Source organism: Humulus lupulus, chromosome X (assembly GCF_963169125.1).
Source record: "Humulus lupulus chromosome X, drHumLupu1.1, whole genome shotgun sequence".
NCBI classification, from domain to species: domain Eukaryota; kingdom Viridiplantae; phylum Streptophyta; class Magnoliopsida; order Rosales; family Cannabaceae; genus Humulus; species Humulus lupulus.
The window spans coordinates 132333436-132347755 of NC_084802.1; the positions used below are offsets into that span (position 1 = coordinate 132333436).

The 14320-nt window shown below is 37.5% G+C and overlaps 1 long non-coding RNA gene across 1 annotated transcript; it reads right to left on the reverse strand.

Annotated features, from left to right (window-relative positions):
- Window positions 1–6544: 6544 nt before the first annotated feature.
- Window positions 6545–8104, reverse strand: LOC133803718 (uncharacterized). Its single transcript, XR_009878114.1, has 2 exons — window positions 7002–8104; window positions 6545–6768 (listed from the first exon to the last, which is right to left on the reverse strand). It is a non-coding gene; the product is annotated as an uncharacterized LOC133803718 (long non-coding RNA).
- Window positions 8105–14320: the final 6216 nt, after the last annotated feature.

The window sequence follows — 14320 nt, forward strand, 5'->3', positions numbered from 1 at the left end:
CATAGATAAATCAAAATGATGAAAAACTATTGGTTGTGCTTGGTGACATTTCGGTGTTTTATTTATTTTTTTATACACAAAAATAGAAATATTTTTTTATTTTTAAAAATAAAAATATGTTTAGTAACTATATTTATTTTTTTAAATAAAAAATAAATAAAAAAAGTGTTTGGTAACTTACATTTTTTTTTAACACAAAAAATAAAAACATGGTTGGTAATTCATATTTTTATTTTTTAAAATTACTTATATGATAATAAAAAATCAAATTAAAAGGGCTTTTTATAACTAATAATATATCTTTAATAAATAGAGTGGAGACATCAAAGAAACTTAATATTTTGAAACACGTCAATAAGGTTAATAAGATATACCTAGTTAAATAAAAACATATAAACTAATAATTGTCTAAATTTAAAAATAAAAAAAAAGTTATAACAATCAATAAATGTTAATTATTTAATCATCATCATGATGAAGTTGCTCTCTATATACAATTAACAATTTCATAACAAACGCGCGAGCTTTTTCATGTAATTAAGTTTTGAAAATTTTAAATTCTACACTTTCATTTGAAGTGTTTTGTAAAAGTAGAGCCAAGCAATTCAGAATTTTCTTCATCTGCATTAAAATACACGTTTATCTTTTTCTGCATTGATTCGAAATAAAACCACATTATTGTTTCTAATAATAAACACTTTGTTATCAGTTCCTGCCATCTTGATAAGATATCAGTGATAACACAAAGTCATGGTAAGGGAATTGTGGATTATATTTATGATTTTTTTTTTCTCCTTGATTAATAGCAATATTAATGGTTGTGTTTGGTAAAATTTTTGTTTTATAATTTTGTTTTATTTTTATAAAATAAAAATGTGTTTGATAATTATTTTTGTTTTTTGTTTTTTCAAAAATAAAAATAAAAATGTATCTGATAACTTTTATTTTTATTTTTATTTTTACAAAATATATTTTTTATTTTTTATATTTTACACTAAAAGTTTACTAATGCATGGGAAAAACATGTTTACAAAATTTATATTGGGCAAGAAATAAGTGGCATATGCGAAGCTCCTGCACACAAGAAAAATCATGAAAAAAGAATTCCAAAAAGAAATTCTTGTTTAATAAAAAATCTTAAGTTGTAATATTTGGTAAATGTCATATGCGTTTTACTTATAGAATCAACAGAAGACAAAAAAAAAACATAATTTAGGTGAAAAAAGTATAAACCAAATTTATTAATTGCAACACTAGTGGCATATAATTTCACTCAACTTTCATAAATTCACTATAAATAATTTCAAGTCGAAAGAATGATACTGAGGTCAGTAGGGTGATTCTCTTTAACTCTAGTACAATGTTCTCTCTGAATTGAATCAGTGATAATTTCTGGACCCTCCTTCACTATTTGTTAAGAGGTTGTTGCAACAGGTTCAGGTTCTGTTACTACTGTTTCTGAAACTATGGTCACAGAATCACTTCCAGGTTCATCAGATGATTTTTGTTGAGTGTTTTCATCGATTAACCTGTCAGTTTCTTCTTCACTAGAATATTCAGAAAAATATTTCAAATCATCAATAACAACATTTCAAGATTCCATCACAGTTTGAGTTATCATGTTATAAACACGATAAGCTCTATTATTAATGGAGTAGCCAAGAAAAACACCCACATCACTTTTGGCATCAAATTTTCCAATATTTTCTCGATCCCTGAGGATGTAACACACACAACCAAACACGTGAAAATAACTTACGTTAGGCTTTTTACCTTTCCAAATTTCATTTGGAGTTTTACTAGTACCTGAACGTAAGAAAACACGGTTGATTATGTAACAAGAAGTGTTAATTGCCTCAGCCCACAGTCTTTTTGAAAGTTTTTTGCTATTCAACATTACCCTAGCCATTTCTTGAAGGGTTCGATTTTTCCTTTCAACAACTCCATTTTGTTCAGGAGTTTTAGGCGCTAAGAACTCATGAGAAATACCTAGTGATTTACAAAATTCATCATAAACAGTATTCTCAAATTATTTACCATGATCACTTCTGATTCTTACAATCTTACCTATATTACAATCATTTTCAACTCTTAATTTCATGCAAAGAGTTTTAAAGGCATCAAAAGTATCTGATTTTTCTCTCAAGAAATCAACCCAAGTAAAGCAAGAAAAATCATCAACACAAACAAAAATGTACCTTTTTCCATTAATACTTTTAACTTGAATAGGACCCATAAGGTCCATATGCAAAAGTTCAAGAACTTTTGAAGTATTAATTCCTGTGACACTTTTGTGAGAATTTTTCAATTGTTTCCCCAACTGGCATGGTTCACATTTACCTGCGGATTCTTTACCCAATTCGGGTAACCCACGAACTAATCTTGCATTTGCAATCTTTTTCAAATTTTTGAAATTTATATGTCCCAATTTTTCGTGCCATAAATCTGCTGTATTACCTATGGCCGAATGACATGTGAATGTTGGTGAGAGTGTATAACAATTATCAATGGATCTATATCCTTTCAAATCACTCGTACCATTTTCATCAACAACATTGCAATCATCACGAGAAAAATTTACTGTGAAGCCTTGGTCACAGATTTGACTTATGCTAATCAGATTAGCCTTAAGTCCCTCTACAAGAAAGCATTTATTAATTACGGTAACCCATCAAGATTTAGAGTACATTTTCCAGCAATATTTCCCGCCATACCATCACCAAAAGTTACAACACCACATTTCAAATATTTGAAATTAGTGAGTATACTTATATTACCTGTCATGTGTCTGGAGCATCCACTATCAAAATACCAAGAATTCGATGCACGAGTTTTATGACAAGTAAATGTAGCATGACAATTTATTTTTTTCTCTATCCAAACCTTTCTGGATGGTTCTTCACATTCTGTTTTGTTTTACTATAACAATTGAGATAATTATTTTTGAAAAAATTCATCATAGTAAAACATCTAGGCCGAATGTACCCTTTTACTCCACAAAAATGACAAATGGGAATAAAATGCCCACTTTTATTGCTTCTGAGAAACTTGGTTTGTGTAACAGCTGTTGAAACAGGCTATACTTTTGTAGCATCAACTAACGGAGATGTTCTTGCAGAAACGTTAGTGATTGAGCCAGAAATAATTCCAGATTTTAAAAAAATGGTTTTGCCTCTTGATTTGGACCCATCAGATCCCAATCCAGAAAAATTATCTGCTTTTTGACCTGCAACAATTACATCATCCAAAATCCTAGAATTTGGAATAAGCATTTTTATACCTTTAGCCATGTGATTAATTTCATTTGATAATCGCTTAATTTCACAATCTTTAGCAATAACTTCATTCTCAAGATTCTTTAGAGTATTTTTAAGTTCATCAATCCTTTTTTTATAAAGATTTGTTATTGCTTGCCATTAAGCGATTATCATAACATACTTTTAACCAATGATCATACATGTCTTTGTACGATTCTTTCAAAAAATCCTCATCCTGATCGGATTTACTTGATTCACATTCAGAATTTTCTTCTTGAACTGTGTTGTTCAGACAAACAAACCTTTTTTTAACCTATGAATTTAGAGTTAATCCAGAAACAACAGAAGTTAATGCAAGGTTTTTGTTATCTTCTTCATCACTACTTTCAGAGTCCTGATCACTCCAAGTAGCTACCATTAACTTTTTATTCTTCTTCAGTGTATTGGCACATTCAGATTGAATATGACCAAATCCTTCACATTCCCTGCATTGCACACCTCTTTTATTGTTATTATCAAAATGTTTAGAGAAGTGGTTACCTTTGGGAGATTTGAATGTAGGTTTCTTGTTCCCAAATTTTTTAATGTACTTTTGAAAATTTTTGGTCAACAAGGTCATCTCATCTTCACCATCATTTTCATCTGAGTCTTTCTCCTTTGATGATTTGAGAGCAACTGATTTTTCTTTGAGAGCATTCGGTTTTTCCTTTTAACGAATTTGTTGATTTAGTTCAAAAGTTCGTATGAACCCATCAACTCCTCAACTTTCATTGTGTCAAGATTTTTTGCCTCCTCAATAGCCGTAAGCTTAGTTTGAAACTAGTTAGGAAGAACTCTAACAATTTTTTGAACTAACACACTATTTTCCAATTTTTCACCCAAGGCAAAATATTCATTAGCAATATCAGATAAACTTTCATAGAATTCGGTGAGAGACTCAGTTTCAGTCATTCTAAGATTTTCAAATCTTGTAGTTAACATTACAAGCCCAGAGCGCTTGACATTAGCAGTTCCTTCAAATTGAGTTTGAAGAATCTGCCAAGCCTCTTTGGCGGACTCACATGAAGAAATTAATTTTATATATCCTTCACCAACACCATTAAAGATAGCATGCAAGACTTTGTTATTATAACTAAACAATTTATCTTCAGCATCAGTCTAGTTGATTTCAGATATTACCTTTGTGAGATCATCAGATTCAGTAGGTGGTGTCCAACCAGTTAAGATTGATCTCCATGCCTTTTCATCCAATGATTTGATGAAAGCTTTCATTCTAACTTTCCAATAAGGTTAGTTAGAGTCATTCAACAAGGGAGGACGTGTTATTGAACCACATTTGGCAAAGAAAGGCATTTCACAAGGCACAAAAACAAACAGAAAACAATACAAGATCGAACTAAGAGTTTAGTGACCCTCTCTGTTACTAATTGAAATTTCGTATTTTAATATTACCAAGTGACTTAAAATAAATAACTTAATTAAATGTAGAATACTGAGTAAGTTGTTTAGACAGATTTTAGTTTTGTTAACATTACTTATGCAACTGTTTAAACAGAAAAATTCAACACACGAGAATTTTTACGTGGCTCAGAAATCTTTTCAGATAACCTACATCCACGGGGCCACGCTCAGAGAATAAACCAATTAGTAAAGAAATAATGTGCACAAAAGCATTGACTTAAACAATGAAAGACTCCCTCTTAAACTATTACCCCAATCTTGTTGTACTCTTCTCAATGAATCTGGTTTTGATGAAACACTGATTCTCTTGAAATCCCTTCAAAGAATAGCGAGTGCTCACTTCCTCCCGAAGTGAGACTTAGATAGAATCCTCTCCCAAGATCCTTATGAACACGTTCACAATAGACACTACCTATTTACAAGGACTAGATATATATCCACAAGTACACTCAGCACTCTCACAAAAATTAAGGTGAACAAACTTAATCTCTACAAATAAAAACACTCTTCAAAATAATATAATGTTTACAAATTTCCAAATGGAAGAGATGAATTTTCAAAGGCATTAGCAAGGTATTTATAGGAAAAGAAATCGTCCAAAGCAAGCATTCTCTGATATCTTTTTAATCAATTTGCAAATTCCTTTGATTGGGAAATCAGCCAGCCAGATGAAATCTATGTCGACAGAAAATGAAACTAATGAGTCAGCAACGTCATCAGATATATTTGGCAAAACGGACATGGTCATTTCTTTTGACAATGTTCATTTTCGAAATCTTCTTTATTCCAGAATTAACATAATCCCTGGAAATATTCTTACAAGATAAAACATAATATTTTACTAATAAAGATTGATTGTGATAATAAAGTAAAAATTGTATTCACACTAAAAGAGATTTTCACTTAAAAACCAGCTGAATTATGGGATAAATATTTAAAGATATATTGCTGATTTTTTGCAATTTTAAAATATTTTGTCTAAAGTTAGCTAATCATCATTTTACACCCTCAAAGAACATTACGGAGACAATTCAAATCACACAATAATATATATATAAACACTAGCATTTTCTTTCTTATCTTTTTCCATACTGAAAAATAATTAGTATCTACAACTTCGAATCAAATCAGTACAATTACTATTACTATTATATTATTATGTAAAAAGTAAATAAGAAAGAGAATTTAAATTTGAGTTTTCATGTATCTTAATCAAGAAAAGTATTGATATATTAAAAAATAAAGTATACATTACAGAAAATAAAAAATTGGAGGAAGCTTGCAATGCTTGAAGCAGTAGTGAAATTTAGAAGTATAGAGAAGCAGTAGTGGATAAATATGATCGGAATTACATGATGGTAGCTACACGTAGCTCTATAGAAGAGATACACACTTGATTAAAAAAAAAACAGTTCTATAAAAATAGTGAAAAGTTGTCACTGACATAGCCCTTCATATTTGGAATCTAGAGATGACCAAAGAAAAAAATGTACAAGGTATGTTACTTGTTTTGTAGCCGATAAAGAAAGGGTCAAATTGAAAATACAATATTTTTTGAAGCATGATTTCCACTAGTATTCAGGTTGTTGAATAAATTGTTCGGACTAATGTACCCTGCCACTTAACTTTTGAAAGCTATTCATGATTTAATACGAAAAATAAAAGCCTAAAAATTCTTAGCATTGATCATCCATATAGCCACTCAATGTCTACATGGCAACTTTTTAGAAGAGAAAATAAAATGTATAACTTAAAAAAAAAAAAAAAGCAAACTGGCAAGCAATTCCTAAAGAATTGTATTTTAACAACAATATACACCTCAAAAATATTTGGAACTAAAAGTTGCATATAGATATTGTTGCATTTGATATGTTTACATTTGGAACTGAAGTAATATAACTCAACCACCATCAGAATAGCTTCAAATGTATTAGAAAATGAATTCAAACGTCAACCATAAAAGTTTAAATCAATATTGACTAAACTGTGCCTAATCTTGCCAAAACAAGTTAATATTTTTTGGAAAGAGTGGTGATAGACTGCAAAGCACCTGCAGAGCAATACCAACAAGAGATATATTAATTAGAGAAATGCAATACATCCATAAACAAGATACAAAATTCATATAAATTAGTAGAATGCAACAAGAGTAGTACACTTTGATTCAGATCATTCTACTAGTAATTCAGGGTGTTGAAAATATTTTTCACATTAGCATAAAAATACCATTCGATGAACCTAAAAGTAACATAATAAAATTGGCCCACAATTTTGCATACAAACCAAAACCAAATGGAACTTCAATCCTGATTTCCAAATCACAAAGGCTAATCATTCTGACTCGTCTCCCCTCCTTGAGAACTCATTCATAACCTATAACAGAAAGTTGAAATCCATCAAAATACACAACATTTTAGTAACAGCCTCAAATCTAAAGAAATAGAAACATAAGAAAAAAATCAAATAAAAGAAATGAGATAACAAATTGCTTGAGCTCTGAATTCATCAGTAAGTTCTCTCTAGGAATTCAGCGAGGAGCTTCCTCTCCAGTGAGGTATATTGTTAGAGAAGTGGCATCACAACGAGGCCCATTCCCCAATGTTCTCTGTAATCTTGGCAAAGGGCACAAGCCTCAAATTTGACTAAGCAGAGAACCGAAAAACATGAAAGCAATTATTATTTTAAATGAATAGAAAAACACAAAGCATAGCTTAAATTAACATCTGATTATCGTCCATCACTATGAAATATATATATATATATATACATGGATCAATCAAGGAAATTGGACGAGCACATATTTACACAGCAGGACCTTATCGTCAGTAAGTGTCTTCAAGCAACCAACAGTGGCAGAGTCCCAAATCTTGCAGGACCCACCATGACTACCGGACACAATGAACGAACCATCGCGATTAAAGTGTACGAAGGCAACAGGCATAAAGTGAGCCTTAATTGAGTGAAGCAATGCCAGTTTTGACTCCCAGATCCTAATTGTGTCGTTGAAGGAGCCAGAGACGATGAGGTTAGACTAGGGTTGAAGTTAACGCAGAAAACTAGGTCAGAGTGGCCACAGAAGGTCTTGACGCATTCACCTTTGGCGGAAGGTGGTCGTCATAAGCAGAACAAATGCAGTGGGATTCGGAGGACCAAGGAAGTTCGGAGATGCCCTCGGAGTGGACGACGAGACGATGGAGGAGGACCAAATAGCAATGGTCTTGTCGAGGGAGGCGGAGACCAAGAGAGTGAGGGTGTCATCATTTGAGAATTTGACACAGGAGATGGCCAAGAGGAAGCCATTGATGCTTCTATGGGAAGAATTGTGTAGTTACAGGAAGAAGAAAGAGATCCAAGAAATGAAATACGTGTTTTTAAAAAAAATTGAAAGTAAGAAAATATTGTTTTCAAAATTTCATAAATTTTAATTAAAATTTAAAAAAATGAAAACTAAAAGTGATTTACTAAACATGTTTTTATTGTTTGTTTCCAATTTTTTATTTATTTAATAAAAAAAATTGTTTATCTATGGGTTACCGAACATGCCCAACATTATTCAACTTTCAATTTGCAAAACCAAATCGACTAAGAGTTTCAGCTCCTAATCTTTGGTGAATATTATACATAAATGAGATTTTTGTGGCGAAAATACTCAATATTTTCGGCGTGTCCCTCTTTTACACCTAATATTTTTTTTAGCTGTGAAAACACTCAAACCCACTAAACCTATGTTTGGTAGGGAGGAAAGAAAATAGAAAAGATAAAAAAAATGAAGTGGATAGAAAAACTAAAAGAAAGAAAAGAAGGTATTTTTTCACCACTTGTTTGGTGGAAAGAGAGGAAAGAAAATTATTTTATTTTCTATGTTTGGTATTTGAGTTAAAATTGAGAGGAAAAAAATATATTTTGACATTTATGCCCTTATATTTATATGTTGTTTATATTCATATTAATCTTTATATGTATTACTCATTATTTTGACCCCCAAAGTTTTATAAATTATCCTGCCTATTATTGAAAATTATAATTTTAAAAAATAAATAAATAACTACGCCTACTCTTCTCTATTTTTTTTTCTTTTTTTTCTTTCATATTCTTAAAATAATATATATTATAAATTTTAAACTAAAAATAAATAAACGAGCAAATATAAAAAGCTAAAATTAATTTATATATATTTGTTATACCCAGATTTCAAGCCATGATAAATGTGACCTCGAAAGCTGGATTCGCAGCAAATGAACTCGTAAAGTCTGAAGTATGTTTCAAGACTAGACATCGAGCCTGCAAAGCTGAGACGACTTCGAATATAGTAGCCTCGAAATCCACACGATCTCGAAGGGGAGCTCTCCAGATGCATCTACCCTCAAGGATGACCTCGGATCAGGGTTCCGAGCCTGACGCGCATACGATCTCGAAAGTCATGTGACCTCGGGGGATGTCGTTAGCTCGAACGTTGATGAGAGACCTGGGAGAATAAGGCCTTGGAGATATATGATAATAATCTTGAACATCTACAAGTGTTGTCCATAAGAGACGTGGTCTACATTTATTACTGTAAATCCCCTAAAAACACGGGATATTATCTGATTAGTTATACGCCTTCTGGTCTTCAGGGGACGTTTCCTTTTATATCGGATTACAGGCATTTAAAGTCATTTAATTTATTTGCACAAAAAGAGTAACTACCCGAAATATGTGGGATAGTATTATGCAATCTTCTCTATAAATAGAGAGATCATGCACCATTGTAAAGGACCGAATTTCTGAATCTTGAGAGAAAACTCTGAAGAATTCATCCTTGAAGAATTTTCAGAGATCTTGAGCTTAATAAAAAAGACTCGTGGACTAGGCAGATTTAACTGCTGAACCACGTAAAAATCGTATTTTGTATTATCATATTTATATTGGCCATCACTGTGTGTTGTTTACGTGCTCTTCTTTCACTGTTGACGAAAAGCGGCGTCAACAGTTTGGTGCTTTCATTGAGAGCCTTAAGCATTCATTCCTGAAAAAAGTCATGGCTACTAATAATCAGAACACACCTGAAGAGAATTATCCAAGACGTCCTGGGAAACAGCCAATGGAAAACCCGGATGTTGAAGAAAGAAGTGGATCTTCCAATTCCCGGGGACCACCTGCTCCACCAAGGGATGAGGATATGTATTACAATCCTGAGTGGTATGTTCCCATTGTGGAACTTGAAAACCGGCAATTGAAGCAGCAGTTGGCAGAGGCCAACAAACGGAATGAGGAGTTGACAAGAATAGCCGCAGAGGCGCAGGTGGCTCAGCCCCCGCCTCCGCGCGAAAACCAAGTCCCTCCTCCGAGGGACGTACACGTTCCTCCCCGCAGACCCCGTGGGCGTCCATGAAAAGATGCTGCCACAAGGAGGCCGGCTCAACCTCCGACACCAACAGAGCCATCTGCTCCACCTAGGCCCCAGAGGAGTACTCGGGCTCGGGCCCCGGCTAACCCGCCTGTAGAAGTACCTACAGGAACTGAGAACAACCGAACCCCTGAAGAGGCTCGGACTCAGATACCTGGGAGCGCACCAAATGCGACCGACCCATCTCGGGCAAATTCTGGACCGTCTAGGCCGCGACATGGATGGCAGCCACCGTCACCCATACGGTTCCCTCCATCACCTATAAGATATCCTTCGCCCCCCCCGCAGGAATGCTCAACCAGTTCGAGATCAGGACGAAAGGCGTGCGGGAGGAAGACAAGGAAACGGGGAGGCTTTCCAGGAGCGGAGAGGCGCCCCATCTGAAAAAAGTCAAACATCTCGGTCCCGCACGGCGGAGACGAGGCGACATGGAAAGAATCCATCACGAAATAACCAGGCGACGAGTTTTACCAGTGATGAATCTGGAGATACCAGGTCGGTCAGCAAGCATGACCGAGGTCGTAAGAATACTGGAAACCACAGAAATCGTCCCGACCTGCGAGAGCACCTAAACCAAAGTTGAGGTAATGATGACCCAATAAATCCGGACCTGAGGGATCGCTTGAATAGGCGTAGAGATCCCTTGCGGAGACGCGAGCCTGGGATTATGATTGATGACAACCGATTCTAGACAGTGCCTCTTGCGGACCCAGTCCAAGAAAGAATCGACCAGCTTGAAAAGGCTTTTAGGCTTTTGAAAAACGAGCAAAGGAATGATCGATATGAAGACTCTGACGAGGAGCTCGAATCGTTTGCTCCCCATATTTCCAATACTCAATTTCCTCAAGGGTTTCGGATCCCTCACGTCCCGACGTTTGAAGGAAAGACCGACCCGTGTAGTCATCTGAGCACGTTCAACACCATAATGAGAGCCAGTAACGTGGGTTACGAGCTCAGATGCATGTTGTTTCTAGCATCATTGACAGGACCTGCCAAAAGTTGGTTCGAAAAATATAAGAGACACTCAATAACTTCTTGGGAGCAGTTGTCTAAAGACTTTAAGAAGCAGTTCAGAGCGATGATGGGGGTCAGACCAGAGGCATCAACCTTAACTAACGTTCGACAACAGCCGGGCGAAACACTAAAAAGTTACTTAACAAGGTTTAATCTGGAAGTCGCCCGAGCTCGGGACGTGGATGACAGTGGGCACCTAATGGCTGTCCGAGCCAGCGTAATGCCGGGAAGTGCCCTTTGGGACGACATGCAAAGAAAACCAGTAAGGTCCATAACCGAGTTTAACAGACGAGCGCAGAGGTTTGTCAATGTAGAGGAAGCGAGGTCGACACTTAATGCGACTTCCCAGCCCGAAACTACAAAGATAAACGTCAACTCTGCCTCAACCTCGGCGGACCCAGCAGCTCCAAAGCCTGTCGCAGAAAACCCCTCCAAGAGGAAAAAGAACGAAGGGAGTAACCCCGAAGCCGAGGGAGGAAAGAAAAAGAAGGGAGAGAGATATTTCTCTGTGTATAGAGTATACACCGAGCTCAATGAGTCTCGGGAGAACATATACCTGGCTAATGAAAACCAGGTCCCCTTTAGGCGTCCGGACCCGATGAGAAATCAAAAATCCAAGAGGGACTTCAGTAAGTATTGCCGATTTCACAGAGACACCGGGCATACAACCGATGAATGTCGACAACTGAAGGACGAGATCGAAGGATTGATCTCGAGAGGTTACTTCCGGCAATATGTCAAAAACCAGAATACTAGTCAGGCGGCCGCGAGCCAGAGAGTAGCCGCGCCTCCGGCGGCACAAAACAATAATTCCCGAGCTCGGGAAGAAGGCAGGCCCCCGCCGATAGATGGAGAGGATGTAATAACCATCTCGGGAGGGCCTCATCCCGCACGAGTAGGCAGGAATGCCCAAAAGAGATACGTTAACGAGCTGAAAACTGGGGATGGGTCTCCTTATGAACCCGAACCTAGGGCTCCAAAAAGCCAGAGGATTGAAACACAACCAATAACCTTCACTGAGGAAGACGCGTCCCATGTCCAGTTTCCTCACCATGACCCACTGGTCATCACCCTCCAACTGGCCAATAAAAGGGTCCACCGAGTTCTCATAGACAATGGGAGCTCGGTCAACATTCTCTATAAAGCTACCCTCGAAAAGATGGGACTCTCCCTTCGCGACCTGAAAGCGTGTGCAACTACTTTGTATGGATTTTCAGGAGAAGGGACCGCATGGGATCCATCGAGCTCCCTGTGACCTTGGGAGACTACCCAGTCTTGGCGACCAAGATGATGGAGTTCGTGGTAGTAGACTTACCATCAGCCTATAATGTGCTGCTCGGGAGACCCGCCCTGGTCGGGCTAGGGGCAGTTTCATCAGTAAGGAATCTGGCCCTTAAGTTCCCGACCCCTAGCGGAGTCGGAACATTGAAGGGAGACCAATTAGCAGGGAGGGAATGCTACAGCATCTCCTTGAGAGGAAAGAAACAGATGAGCGCACAAGCACTCGCCATCATTCAAAACAAAGACGGAACGGTCTTAGAGATTGACGAAGAGATTGATCCAAGGATTGAGGAGAAAGTTGACCTCGAACCTTTAGAGGAGCTCGAAGAGATTCAGCTCGAGGAAACCGATCCATCGAAAAAGGTGAAGGTCGGAAAACACCTCCAAGATGAGACAAAATAGAAATTAATTTGCTTTTTGAAGAAAAACCAGGATGTCTTCGCGTGGTCGCACTTGGACATGGTGGGAATAAGTCCGAATATAGCAAGCCACGCACTGAATATAGACAAGAGCTTCCCCCCGAAGCAACAAAAGCGAAGATAGCTGGACGAAGATAGAAAGAAAGCTCTGAAGGAGGAGGTTGACAGGTTAAAGGCAAACCGATTCATTAGGGATGCCTTTTACCCTGACTGGGTAGCCAATCCGGTGTTGTTCCCAAAGCCCAATGGGACGTGGCGAACCTGAATTGACTACTCAGATCTCAACAAAGCTTGCCCGAAAGACTGTTTTCCATTGCCAAGGATTGACCAGCTCGTGGATGCCACGGCGGGGCATGGCCTGATGTCCTTCATGGATGCTTATTCTGGATATAACCAGATTCCCATGCATGCCCCTGTCCAAGAACATACGAGCTTCATCACGGATAAGGGGCTATACTGCTATAATGTCATGCCATTCGGGCTCAAGAATGCTGGGGCCACATACCAGCGGCTCGTAAACATGATGTTTTCAGAACAAATAGGGAACAACATGGAGGTTTATGTTGATGACATGCTTGTCAAGTCTCAACTCAACAAGAACCATGTTGATGACCTCGAAGAGTGCTTCGGCGTGCTCCGAAAGTTTAACATGAAGCTAAATCCTCAGAAGTGCACTTTTGGGGTATCTTCAGGAAAATTTCTGGGCTTTATTGTGAACTCTCGTGGAATCGAGGCTAACCCCGACAAGATCAAGGCCCTGATTGACATGCCCTCACCTCGAAGGCACAAAGATGTCCAAAGTTTGACTGGCAGGATGGCAGCTCTAAGCAGATTCACCTCGAAATCTACGGACCGTGGTCTTCCATTTTTCAACTTATTGAGAGGAGGTAAGAAATTTGAATGGACGGAGGAATGCGAGCTGGCCTTTCAGGAGCTCAAAAAGCACCTTGCAGAACCACCCATCCTGTCAAAACCTGAAACGGGAGAAGTACTGTACCTATACCTTTCAACCACCGAACACGCAATAAGCGCAGTGCTCGTTCGAGAAGAAGAGAAGGTGCAAAGACCCGTTTATTACATCAGTAAAAGATTACTGGGGGCAGAGTCAAGATATCCATTGATGGAGAAACTCGCGCTCAGTTTGATTCATTCGTCTCGTAAACTCCGCCCCTATTTTCAGGCGCATCCCATCCATGTGCTGACTGATCAACCACTTAGGCAAGTCTTGTCTAAACCAGAAGCTTCAGGTCGACTTCTTAAATGGGCTGTTGAGCTCGAACAGTTCGAGATCACCTACCACCCAAGAACGACCATTAAGGCACAGGCGTTGGCAGACTTTATAGTGGAATGTACTGGCATAGCCGACGACGAGGTAATAACCCCGGCCCACGAGCTATGGAAACTTTACATCGACAGCTCATCAAATGAAAATGGAGCGGGGGCAGGGGTCATTTTGGTTACCCCCGCAGGGAGCAGATTTCATTCTGCCTTAAGATTTGGCT